We start from the raw sequence: 11,275 nt of genomic DNA, 5'->3' as shown, positions 1-11,275 counted from the left end.
TCCCTAGTGACATGGCTGAATCCCCATGCATTGCTGAGTCAAGAAAACTTGTCTGCAGAGTGATGTTTGTTATGTGGTACCATCTACATAAAGAAACCTTCTCCAAGTATGCATCTGGCTGCACACATGTGTGGGGAAAGATCTGGGAGGATGAACACCAAACTCTGGGGAGGGCTGCATGGGGGTGTGGGCGCCGGAGGGGTCTTGAGAGAGCCTTCAGCTTTACATACAAGGTCCAGCTTTTAAAAAACCAGAAGACAGCCATTACTGCTTGTGTAATTAAGCATTATCAAATAGATCGAGGAGGATCTCTAGGAACTGATATGGAGTAGTTTCCAAGATACATTTTTTAATTGAGATATAATTGACATATAACATCATACTGGTTTCAGGTGTACAACAAAATGATTTGATATTTGTATGTACTGCAAAATGATCACCACAATAAGTCTAGTTAACATCCATCACCACACAGTTACAATTTTTTTCTGGTGGTAAGAACTTTTAAGATCTACTCTCTTAGCAACTTTCAAGTATACAATACAGTATTATTAACTATAGTCACCATGCTCTGCATATATCCCCATGATTTATTTATCTTATAACTTGAAATTATAAGATAATTTTGACCCCCTTCACCCATTTTTGCTCCCCCGCCAGAAGCCTGCCTCTGGAAACCTCCAATCTCTTCTCTGTATTTATGTTTTGTTCTTTGTTGTTTTTTGATTCCACATATAAGTGCGATCATACAGCATTTGTCTTTCTCGGACTTATTTCACATAGCATAATGCCCTCAAGGTCCATTCACGTTATGGCAAACAGCAAGATTTCTTTGTTTTCATGGCTGAATAATATTCCAGTGTATATCTATATACATGCATACACATATGTATACTACATTTTCTTTATCCATTTAACCATCAATGGACCCTTATGTTATTTTGTGTCTTGGCTATTGTAAATAATGATGCGATGAACATGCTGGTGCATTTATCTTTTTTAGTTAGTGTTTTCATTTCCTTCCAATAAATACCCAGAAGTAGAATTGCTGGATCGTATGGTAGCTCTATTTTTAATTTTTCTTTTAACTTTTTGGCTGGACCACATGGCATGCGGGATCCTAGTTCCCCCAACCAGGGATTGAACCCTCACCCCGTGCCGTGGAAGCACAGAGTGCCAACCACTGGTTTGCTAGGGAAGTCCCTGTTTTTAATTTTTTGAGGAAACTTCATTTTGTTTTCCAGGGGGGCTGCACCAAATTACATTCCTACCAACAGTGCACAAGGGTTCCCCTTTTTCCACATCCTGACCAGCACTTGGTATTTCTTGTCTTTTTTTTTTTTTTTTTTTTTTTTGCAGTACGTGGTCTTCTCACTGTTGTGGCCTCTCCCGTTGCAGAGCACAGGCTCCGGACGCGCAGGCTCAGCGGCCATGGCTCACGGGCCTAGCTGCTCCGCGGCATGTGGGATCTTCCCAGACCAGGGCACAAACCCGTGTCCCCTGCATCAGCAGGCGGACTCTCAACCACTGTGCCACCAGGGAAGCCCGGTATTTCTTGTCTTTTTGATAACAGCCATTCTGACAGGTGTGAGGTGAGATCTCATTGTGGTTTTGATTTGCGTTGCCCTGATGATTAGTGATGTTGAGCACCTTTTCATGTACCTGTTAGCCACCTGTATGTCTTCTTTGGAAAGATGTCTGTTCAGAACTTCTCATTTTTTAACTGGGTTGTTTGTTTTTTTGATGTTGAGTTGTATGAGCTGTTTATAAATGTTGGATATTAATCCCTTGTGGTATACTGTTTTTATTACCATAGCTTTGTAATATAGTTGAAATCCAGAAATGTGATGCCTCCAGCTTTGATCTTTATCAAGATTGCTTTGTCTGTTTGGGCAAGATTCATTTTTATGTGCAAAAAAGCAAAGGGCAAAAAAGTACTTATAGCATGTGATCTTTTTTGTGAGAAAGAGAAATAAGACTCTATGTATATATGTACATGTATCTATCTTTTTGTTTTGTAAAAATGGCACATGGGAAGAATAATGAAATCATGAGAATGATTACCAATGGGAGTAGGTACGAATGGAGCAGAAAAGATAGGAATGGAAGAAAGAGTCACTATCCTTTTATAGTTTTTAACTTTTGAGCCATGTAAATAGTTTACCTAATCAAAAAATAAGATGAAATAGAAATGACGGGAAAAGCAACCCTAAATTTGAATACAAATAGAAACATATGAAGCTGTCTGTCAAATTGATACCAACCACCCAGACAGTGGAAGTAGTTCCATGACTGTGACTACGTACTCTTCTTCAGATATATATATATATATTTTAATTAATTTATTTTATTTACTTATTTTTGGCTGCGTTGAGTCTTCATTGCTGTGGGCAGGCTTTCTCTAGTTGCAGCGAGTGGGGGCTTCTCTTTGTTGTGGTGTGCAGGCTTCTCACTGCGGTGGCCTCTCTTGTTGCAGAGCACAGGCTCTAGGTGTGCGGGCTTCAGTAGTTGTGGCACGTGGGTGCAGCAGTTGTAGCTCGTGGGCTCTAGAGCACAGGCTCAGTAGTTGTGGCGCACGGGCTTAGTTGCTCCACGGCATGTGGGATCTTCCCGGAGCAGGGCTCGAACACGTGCCCCCTGCATTCGCAGGCAGATTCTTAACCACTGCGTCACCAGGGAAGCCCCATTGGATACATTTTAAGGATGAAAAGAACTTCAAATAAATCATGAACTTTACTTAGTGGAGTTTTTGTTGTTGCTAGTGATATTGGTGTAGTAGTTTGTGTGTACTGTGAAACAGAGTTATATATTGATGTTACTGTGGGTGAGTTCGCACTCTGGAAGAAGGAAGATGCAAATAAGAATGGGGGAAAGTGCCAAAGAAACCTGTGGTGTTGGACTTGAATAGGGACAATCATCTTAAACTAATAACTAAAACTAAAGTAAAGCAGCAGTGAGCACATCTATCCCCTAGGTGTTGGTTTCTAAATACCATTTCTCACCAAAAGGAACTCTTTGACCAAATGGCAGATTCCTGGGTTGGGGCAAGGAGAGTACAAGGTAAGTCTGGAGCATAAACACCGATGAGGACAAGATGAAAGGACAAAAAGGACACAGGAGTCTGCTTGAAGGGGCTTCCACTGGTCAATTCGGGCATGATTTAAATATCAAAAAGAAAAGCAATGGGAATAGATTATAATATATTGAGTTTTTAAAATCCATGAATTTATAATGACATTGAAGAAGAGGAAAGAGAGTTCTCTTTTAGAGTATCAACTAATACATTTAGAAGGGATAAAAGAAGTATAAAATCACCATTTTGCAACCAATAATTGATTTCAGGCAAAGATCATGAGTGAAAATTAAAACCCATGCATGAAATGTTGCTGAACAGAGCTGTCACATGATCTTGCAGAGCTGTCCTACGCTTATCAGTTACAAGAGGACTAGGGTACAGTGAAGCAATCTGGCCGATAGTATCTTCACCAAGGGTGACAGCCATCGAGTTTTCCCTGCTCAGCCGGATGCGGTGAGCGCTCATCCGGAAGGCTGCACAGTAGAGCTGTTATATACACGGGCTGCGCCTCCAGACTGCCTGGGTTCAGAGCCCAGCTTAACCTCTGTGCAACCCTGGGTACGTATCCTCTCCGGGGCCTCATTTATAAACTGGAAATACGAATAGAACTTACTTCCCAGGGTTATTGTGAAGGTGACATGACCTGGCTTGGGGAATGCCCCTAGAAAAGAACACACTGGACACACAGTAAGCACTTAGTTTAAGTGTTGGTGGCTCTTATCACCAGGGAGCCACACTGCCTGGGACACAGATGACGCTCAATAAATGTTATTTTGGGGGCTTCCCTGGTGGCGCAGTGGTTGAGAACCTGCCTGCCGATGCAGGGGACACGGGTTCGTGCCCCGGTCCGGGAGGATCCCACATGCCGCGGAGCGGCTGGGCCCGTGAGCCATGGCTGCTGAGCCTGCGCATCCGGAGCCTGTGCTCCGCAACGGGAGGGGCCGCAACAGTGAGAGGCCCGCGTACCGCAAAAAAAAAAAAAAAAAAATGTTATTTTCATCCTTTTCCTCTCTCCTCCCCATCTGGCAAATAGCACCTGGGCTTTGGGGCTCTTTGGCCTGGGTTTGACCCTGGTTCTCCTACTGAGTGACTGAGTGACCCTGGCCAGAGCAGCAAACCTCTTTAAAAACCTCAGTGTTCTGAATGGGCCCTTGAAGGATTATGGTGAGGATTAAATGAGAAGGCTCATGAAAAGAGCCCAGCACAGAGCAGGTGTTCATTAAAAGGTAGCTTTTACTGGCTGTCATGTCAGCTGTTGGGGTTTGGGGCTCTTTAATCAAGAGTCCTGTCTTCCTGACTCCTGCCACATGGGGGCAGCCACTGCCTTCTTATTTCCTAAGTGCTCTGGGAGGACTTCTTCCAGCAGGTGGCTCACTCGCCACCAGAGGGCTTTGTCACCTCTCTTAAAAGCATCCTTGAGTGGACAGACAAGAGTCCTGGGTGACAGACAAACCCATCAGATTCTAATTTGTTTCTCAGTCGATTGCTTCTTCATCTGAAATGGGTGGTCAGACAGCCCATCACTCCAAGCTCTCTCTGGCTGGGACTGCCACGCCCATTCCAGGCACCCTGCTGGGGACCCAATCTTCTAGAGAGACCATGCCCAGGTACACAGGTGAGCCCCCACCTGTGAAAGGGGAGTCGTCTGGTGGCAGTGCCGTGCTTGGAGATGCTAGAATTGCGTAGTCAAAGATGCGTACTCAGCCCATTCACCTGCCTTCTGCTCAGTGAGCCCTCACGGATGCGGAAGGTGCAGGGCATGATTCAACTCCAGGCTTAGTAAGTCGGTTTTCACTCATTCACAGTTTATGATGGTTTCACTCAGGGGGCTGGATTAATGCTTAATGTTCCTGGGCAAGGCTTGCTTGGGGATGGAGAGAAAACACTTCTCCAGTGAGTCCTACCTGCCCAACAATGTGCTAAGGGCCCTGTCAGGGTCAGAGGGAGAGAGTGACTTGCCCAAGGTTACACAGCTAGGAGGGGGCAAGCTGGATCTGAACCCCAGCTGTTGGACATTAAGGAACCACGATGTGTCCCCCCATTCTCCATCCAGTACCAAACTGGCAGCCTTTGTGGAGGGTCAGCGCTGTGCCCAGGCCTGTCTGGGGGTCTCTGGGAGACTCGGGGAGAAGGGTCAGCTTTGTTGGCAAGATAGGACCCATTTATTGCTATTATTGTTTATTACTACCCTCTGAAACCCTGGATGAAGAGAAAGAGAACAAGGCTCGAGGAAAAGGAACAGGGTTTCTCCCCCTCCACCAGACTGATGATTGAAAGGAATGTCTTCCTTCTACTTATATTTCATCTTGGGCTTCTTAAAACTGTTCTTTTTCAGTTGTTTGGCTAAACATATATTTCTGTGAACATCTGCACAGATTTTTTGTTGTCTTGTCATTGTTTTCCTAGTGACTGGTGGTGTAGACAGAGTCTGGGCTCTGGAGTCACGCTGACCTGGTTTTGAATACTAGCTCTGTTGCCAAATGAGCTGTGTGACTTTGGACAAGTAAGTGAACTTCTCTGTGTTTCATCTTCATCTGTGAAATGGACATTAGAATATCTTTCTCATGAGGTTCTTTAGAGAGCTTTAAAACATACTTTCTATCAGGAAACATTTCAAACACAAATAAAAACCATGGAAAATACAGTTTAAAGTCCCATGTGCTCACATGCTCACCTTGTAGCTACAACAGTCTTCAAGTTCTAGACAGTCTTGTTTCATTAGTTCTTTCACCCATGTCATCCCCTTCCCACTGGATTATTTTGGAGCAAATCCCTATCACTATGGCATTTTATTTGTAAATATTGCAATATGTGTCTCTAAAAGATAAACACTCTCTTTTAAAACATAACTTTGGAGAGGCTTCACGGAGCTTATTCTCTGCGGCCAGGATTTTTGTTTTGTTTTGTTTTGTTTTGTTTTGCGGCACGCGGGCCTCTCACCGCCGTGTCCTCTCCCGCCGCGGAGCACAGGCTCCGGACGCGCAGGCCCAGCGGCCATGGCCCACGGGCCCAGCCGCTCCGCGGCATGTGGGATCCCCCCGGACCGGGGCACGAACCCGCGTCCCCTGCACCGGCAGGCGGACCCTCAACCACGGCGCCACCAGGGAAGCCCGTGGCCAGGATTTTTAATAAAATTTACTGGATCTGATGAGAGCTCCCATTAGAACTTTTCAAGAATAGTTATAATAGGGCTTCCCTGGTGGCGCCGTGGTTGAGGGTCCGCCTGCCGGTGCAGGGGACGCGGGTTCGTGCCCCGGTCCGGGGGGATCCCACATGCCGCGGAGCGGCTGGGCCCGTGGGCCATGGCCGCTGGGCCTGCGCGTCCGGAGCCTGTGCTCCGCGGCGGGAGAGGACACGGCGGTGAGAGGCCCGCGTACGGCAAAAAAAAAAAAAAAAAAAAGAATAGTTATAATAAACATCCCAAATGCTCTTATTGGTTGTTGGAACATCTGAATGCAAACACAAGCAGTAGTTGACCATAAGACTACTGTGTTGTAATCTGGTTACAGTTATATTCCTGATGATCATTTGTTGGGGGAGTGCTACCTACTGAACTATGTTTTTACAACCCTTTGAGGTGAGAATGACTATCTTCATCTGTAGGCAAGGAAAAAGAGACATGGAGAAGTTAAGGCTTTTCCCGGGTCAACAGCAGTAAGTGGTGGGGGTGGAATTTGAAACTAAGGCCTATTAGACTCCAGAGCCCATGCCCTTTCCTCTGTCTTGTGCTGTAATCTTTAGAATTTCGATTGGCTTCTCTATTGAGATTGTAAATTCTTCAAGGTAAGGGCTCTACCTTAGATGACTATTTCCACAGTTCCCAGAAGTTTGATGATTGGCTAACAGAAAGTCCAGAGTAATCTCTGCAAATTGGTACTTAAAAGCAAAGCTTGTCATCATCATCACCATCAGTTTGAACGAACAAGTGCTTGTTAAATATCTCTACATGGGACTGTACTCAGACCCTGTGGGGAGTAAAAGACACAGTCTCCATCCTCAAAGTTATTTATAGAATCTGCCAGATATTGATTCAGACATAACAGCAACAAGATGGGAAAATGGGTTGGGTATCTTACTGCCTATGAGGGTGATTTCTTATCTGCCTCAATGGCCTCATGTTCCACATGAAGGCAAAGATGTGAGTATGAGCTGAAAAATATTTATCTGGGCCCACTTTGTGCCGCAAACAGTACTGGGATCTACCACTACTAGGGAGAGATAGTAGGAAACAGGATAATGGGGCAGACAGACAATAATACAGGCGGACAATATAGAGCAAATGAAAAAACACACAAGAGGGCTTCCCTGGTGGCGCAGTGGTTGAGAGTCCGCCTGCTGATGCAGGGGACGTGGGTTCGTGCCCCGGTCCGGGAAGATTCCACATGCCGCGGAGCGGCTGGGCCCGTGAGCCGTGGCCGCTGAGCCTGTGCTCCGCAACGGGAGAGGCCACAGCAGTGAGAGGCCCACATACCGCAAAAAAAAAAAAACAAAAAAAAAACACACAAGGTATTTCAGGTAGGGATAAGTGCTAGAGGGAGACAAGCAGGGTGATGCAATAGAGGGTAACAGGGAACGAGAAGACCTACTTTGGATGGGGTGGTCAGGAGGACACCTCTGAGAAGGTGACATCTGAGCCATGACCTGAAGGTTGAGCCACAGGCAGCCAAGTGAGAAGCCACAGAAGACTCATTCCAGGCAGGGAACTGCACATGCAAAGGCCCTGAGGTGGGAACAGGTTGGCATGTTTGTGGGACAGTAGAGGGCCAGCGTAACTAGAGCACGCTGGGCAAGGAGGAGAGTGTGGTAAGGTGAGATCAGAGACATTGGTTGGCCAGGGCCAGAGCCCATGGGGGCTGTGAGGCCAGGGGAGGAATTTGGAGTTTACTCTCCATGTGATGAGAGAGCACAGGGTGATTTTAGAGCAGGGAGTGGTGTGATGTGATCTGACCTTGTCACTTTCTAGATCTAAGTCCCTCCTCCGAGCTCCGGGTGGTGAGGGCTCCTGCCTCCAGCCAGCGGCCTTGGTGCAGCCCTGGCGCTCACCTCTCTGCAGGGAGCCACGCTTCTGGTCTGGACAGGTCCAAACACAAGGTAGAGCCAGCTCACCTGCTTTCCTCCTGCCTCACCACCTCTAGAGGGGTCTTTCTGAAGAGCGAAATCACATCCCTCCCTGTGGCTCCCATCACCCTCTGGATAGAGTTCAGCCACTTTAGCTTAACTGGAAGGTGACCCCCTGACCCCATGGCCTCGGGGCGTTTGTCATGCTCTTCCCACTGTCTAGAATGCTTTCTCCCACTGGTTCATCTGGTGACTTCCTAACCATTCATCGAGGCACTTCCTCTCAGAAGCCTGCCTGAGTTCCCCATGTTCGGCAAGGTGCCTGTTTCTATTGGTGTACTTTTTCGGTGGAACAAAACAGAATACTCAAAGAAAAGATGCTGAAGCAATGAGAAACATCATTGCATTTAACGAATAGTCTAGAGATAAGACGGTTCCAGAGTTGGTTGATTTACGTACAACTAGGTTTTCCCTCTCTACCCTCTCATTGATGGTGATGACTCTCCTCAGGGTTGCAAAATGGCTGCCACATCTCCAGACACATCTGCATATGACATCTGGAGAAGCTGTGATCATTTCTTTCTTGTAGCAGGGGGCAAAAGCTTTCTCAAGAGTCCCTCAGGTTCCCTTGGCCTGGATTGGATCAACTGCACGTTCTGAAGCACTTCCAGATGAGGAATATGGAATTACCCGATAAACTCAAATCAATCAGATTCTCTCTTTGAAGCTAAGGAAGGATCGTCTGATTGAAACTGGGGTTTTATTAGCAAGAGAGGAAGAAAGGTTATTACCTAGTGTGGCAGTCAGCCTCCAAGGTGGCCCCAATGATCTCACCTGCTGGCATTCATATCTTGTGTGGTCTCCTCTTCCATTGTGCTGGTTGGTCCGTGTGACCTATAGCACAGGGCAGAAGAGATGGCATGACACTCCTGAGATTAGGTTATAGAAAACTGTGGCTTCTCTCTCGGCTGCTCTGTGGATCACTCGTGCACACTCTTCTTCTCTTGGATCACTTGCGCTGGAAGAAGCTCTGTCATGAGCAGCCTTGAGGAGAGGCTCACACGACCAAGAGCTGAAGCCTCCAGCCAAGAGCCACGTGCGTATGCTTGGAGCAGACACTCCAGTCCCTCCAGAGACTGTGGCCCTGCTGACAGCTTGACTGCAACCCCATGAGAGACCTAGAGCCAGGACCACCCAGCTCAGCTGCTCCTGGGTTCCTGACCCTAGAAACTGTGGGAGATAATCAGTGTTTGTTGTTTTAGGCTGCTTAGTTTTGGGGTCATTTATTATGTGGCAGTAGATAACTAATACAGCTGGGACACAACAGCAGCTACCATGGTGCCCCCCACCCAAGGGGTTGTCCTCCTATGGCCTGTGGCTCACAATCAGAGCATCACTTCATAATCTGTGTATGTCTCTTCCCCTGCCCCCCACAAGCTTGGGATGCCCTGATTTTTCATTTGCTTGTGCTCAAGGTACTGGAGTGTGTATGTGCATGTCTGTGTGTGCGTGCGCGCGCGCGCAGTCAAGTCACCAATCTTCCCCTTCAAGGCTCCTTCCTAATGGGCTCTCTACGGACTCAGGAATGTCTTATTTCCTCTGTGTGCCCCGGGTCTGGCACAGGCCTTGGCACAGAGTAGCCTCAGAGAATACAGAGAGAATCAATGAAGTTAACAGGATGCTGGGGCAGGTGAGAACCCACTTGGCTGCCATGGCAACCACAACATGGAGAACTCAGAGCAGCCTGGGCGCTGCTAAGGAGCTGGGAGGTTTGGCAGTGATTTTTCCGTGAAATGGCTCAGGGAGGTGGCAGTTAGTCTCTATTCTCACCACCTTGGAAAGAGGGCACCCGGAAGCATGGGGGTGGGGTGGGGGAGGTAGCCAAGTGCCTCTGCCTGCTTGGTACACTCCCAGCTACAAAGCCCTCTCACTTCCATGTCCTTAGGGGTGCCTCATCACAACTCCTTCAGGCCTGCCTTTTGTTTACTGAAGACCTACTATGTGCCAGTCTCTCAGCTGAACACTTTATGCCCAAGGATCAGCCATGGGAAGAGTTAGGTAAAAGGAGGATAAGCAGAAGGGTGGGTAGGATGGAAAGAATATTCCAGACACAGGAAATAGCATGTGAAAAGGTCCTGGGGTGAGAGAGAGAATACAGTTGGAACTCATGTCTCCTTGGCTCCATAAATGACTTTTCCGTTATACACCCTGAGGCAAATCCTCTTATTACCAGCACCCTCAATATGAAAAGTTCTTCCCATCCCCTCCAAAGGGGTGGGATCATAGAGTTGTAGTGTCATGGTTTGGAAAACAGGCTGCCTGGGCCTGGCTCTGCCACTGAGTAGCTGTGCTTACCTGGGGTACTGACCTCAGTCTCCTCATGTGCCAGATGGGGATGACAGCAGAACCTACCTCATAGAGTCTTTGCAACACTAAATGAGCTTATGGATGAAAGGCACTTACAACACACAGGTGTTATCTTGTGGGGAACAGAGCTGTGCGGAGGCAGACCCCAACTGGGTCCCTCAGGAGGGCAGCCCTCTTCCGGGGCAGCTAGGACAAGGGGAGGGTTGGCCATCGCCCTGCTGAAGTGGGGCATGCCGTTAAGTCCATTCTAGCCTCCCGCTTCTGCCTGAGCCCCCCACTCCTCTGCACTGATCAGAAAGGACCCTTGGTGTAAAGGATTGGTCCTTTGTCTGAAGCCTCCAGCTTCTGAGAGGTGGAGACAGTGTACCAGGGCCCATTTTCTCCATTTCCAGACAGTTCCAGACAAAACCAAGCGTGACTGCTTCGGAGGAGCATGGGGGTGAGACAAACCTACTATTTTAAGGCAGCTACAGGAGCTCCATGTGCGTTCTCTTGTCACAGGCTTGTCAGAGGAGCTGGAGCAAACCTGAGAGGTCGGTCAGGGGGGCCAGTGCAAGCCAGGGGCTGGGCGAGGGGAGGGCTGACTCACATACAGACCCCGGGAAAGCTATGGTTGAAGAGGAAACCAGGTGCCGCAGGCGGACCCCCCAGTGAGGGCGTCCACAGGGGACAGAGAAAATGTTTCAAATCACAAATGCCCACAGGGATCACGTAGGCTGATGCCTCCATTTTATAGATGAGGAAACTCAAGTTCAGAGTTACGTGTGGTGGTGG

General features: G+C 47.8%; 1 long non-coding RNA gene across 1 annotated transcript; it reads left to right on the top strand.

The window, feature by feature from the left end:
- The first annotated feature begins 9,863 nt into the window (after positions 1 to 9,863).
- LOC125964030 (uncharacterized) lies at positions 9,864 to 10,979 on the top strand. The gene is made up of 3 exons (XR_007476541.1): positions 9,864 to 9,903; positions 10,080 to 10,192; positions 10,894 to 10,979. It is a non-coding gene; the product is annotated as an uncharacterized LOC125964030 (long non-coding RNA).
- The last annotated feature ends 296 nt before the right edge of the window (positions 10,980 to 11,275 follow it).

This window comes from Orcinus orca, chromosome 3 (genome assembly GCF_937001465.1).
Source record: "Orcinus orca chromosome 3, mOrcOrc1.1, whole genome shotgun sequence".
NCBI lineage: Eukaryota > Metazoa > Chordata > Mammalia > Artiodactyla > Delphinidae > Orcinus > Orcinus orca.
The sequence above is the reverse complement of the archived record's forward strand: the minus strand, read 5'-3'. Positions and strand labels throughout refer to the sequence as shown.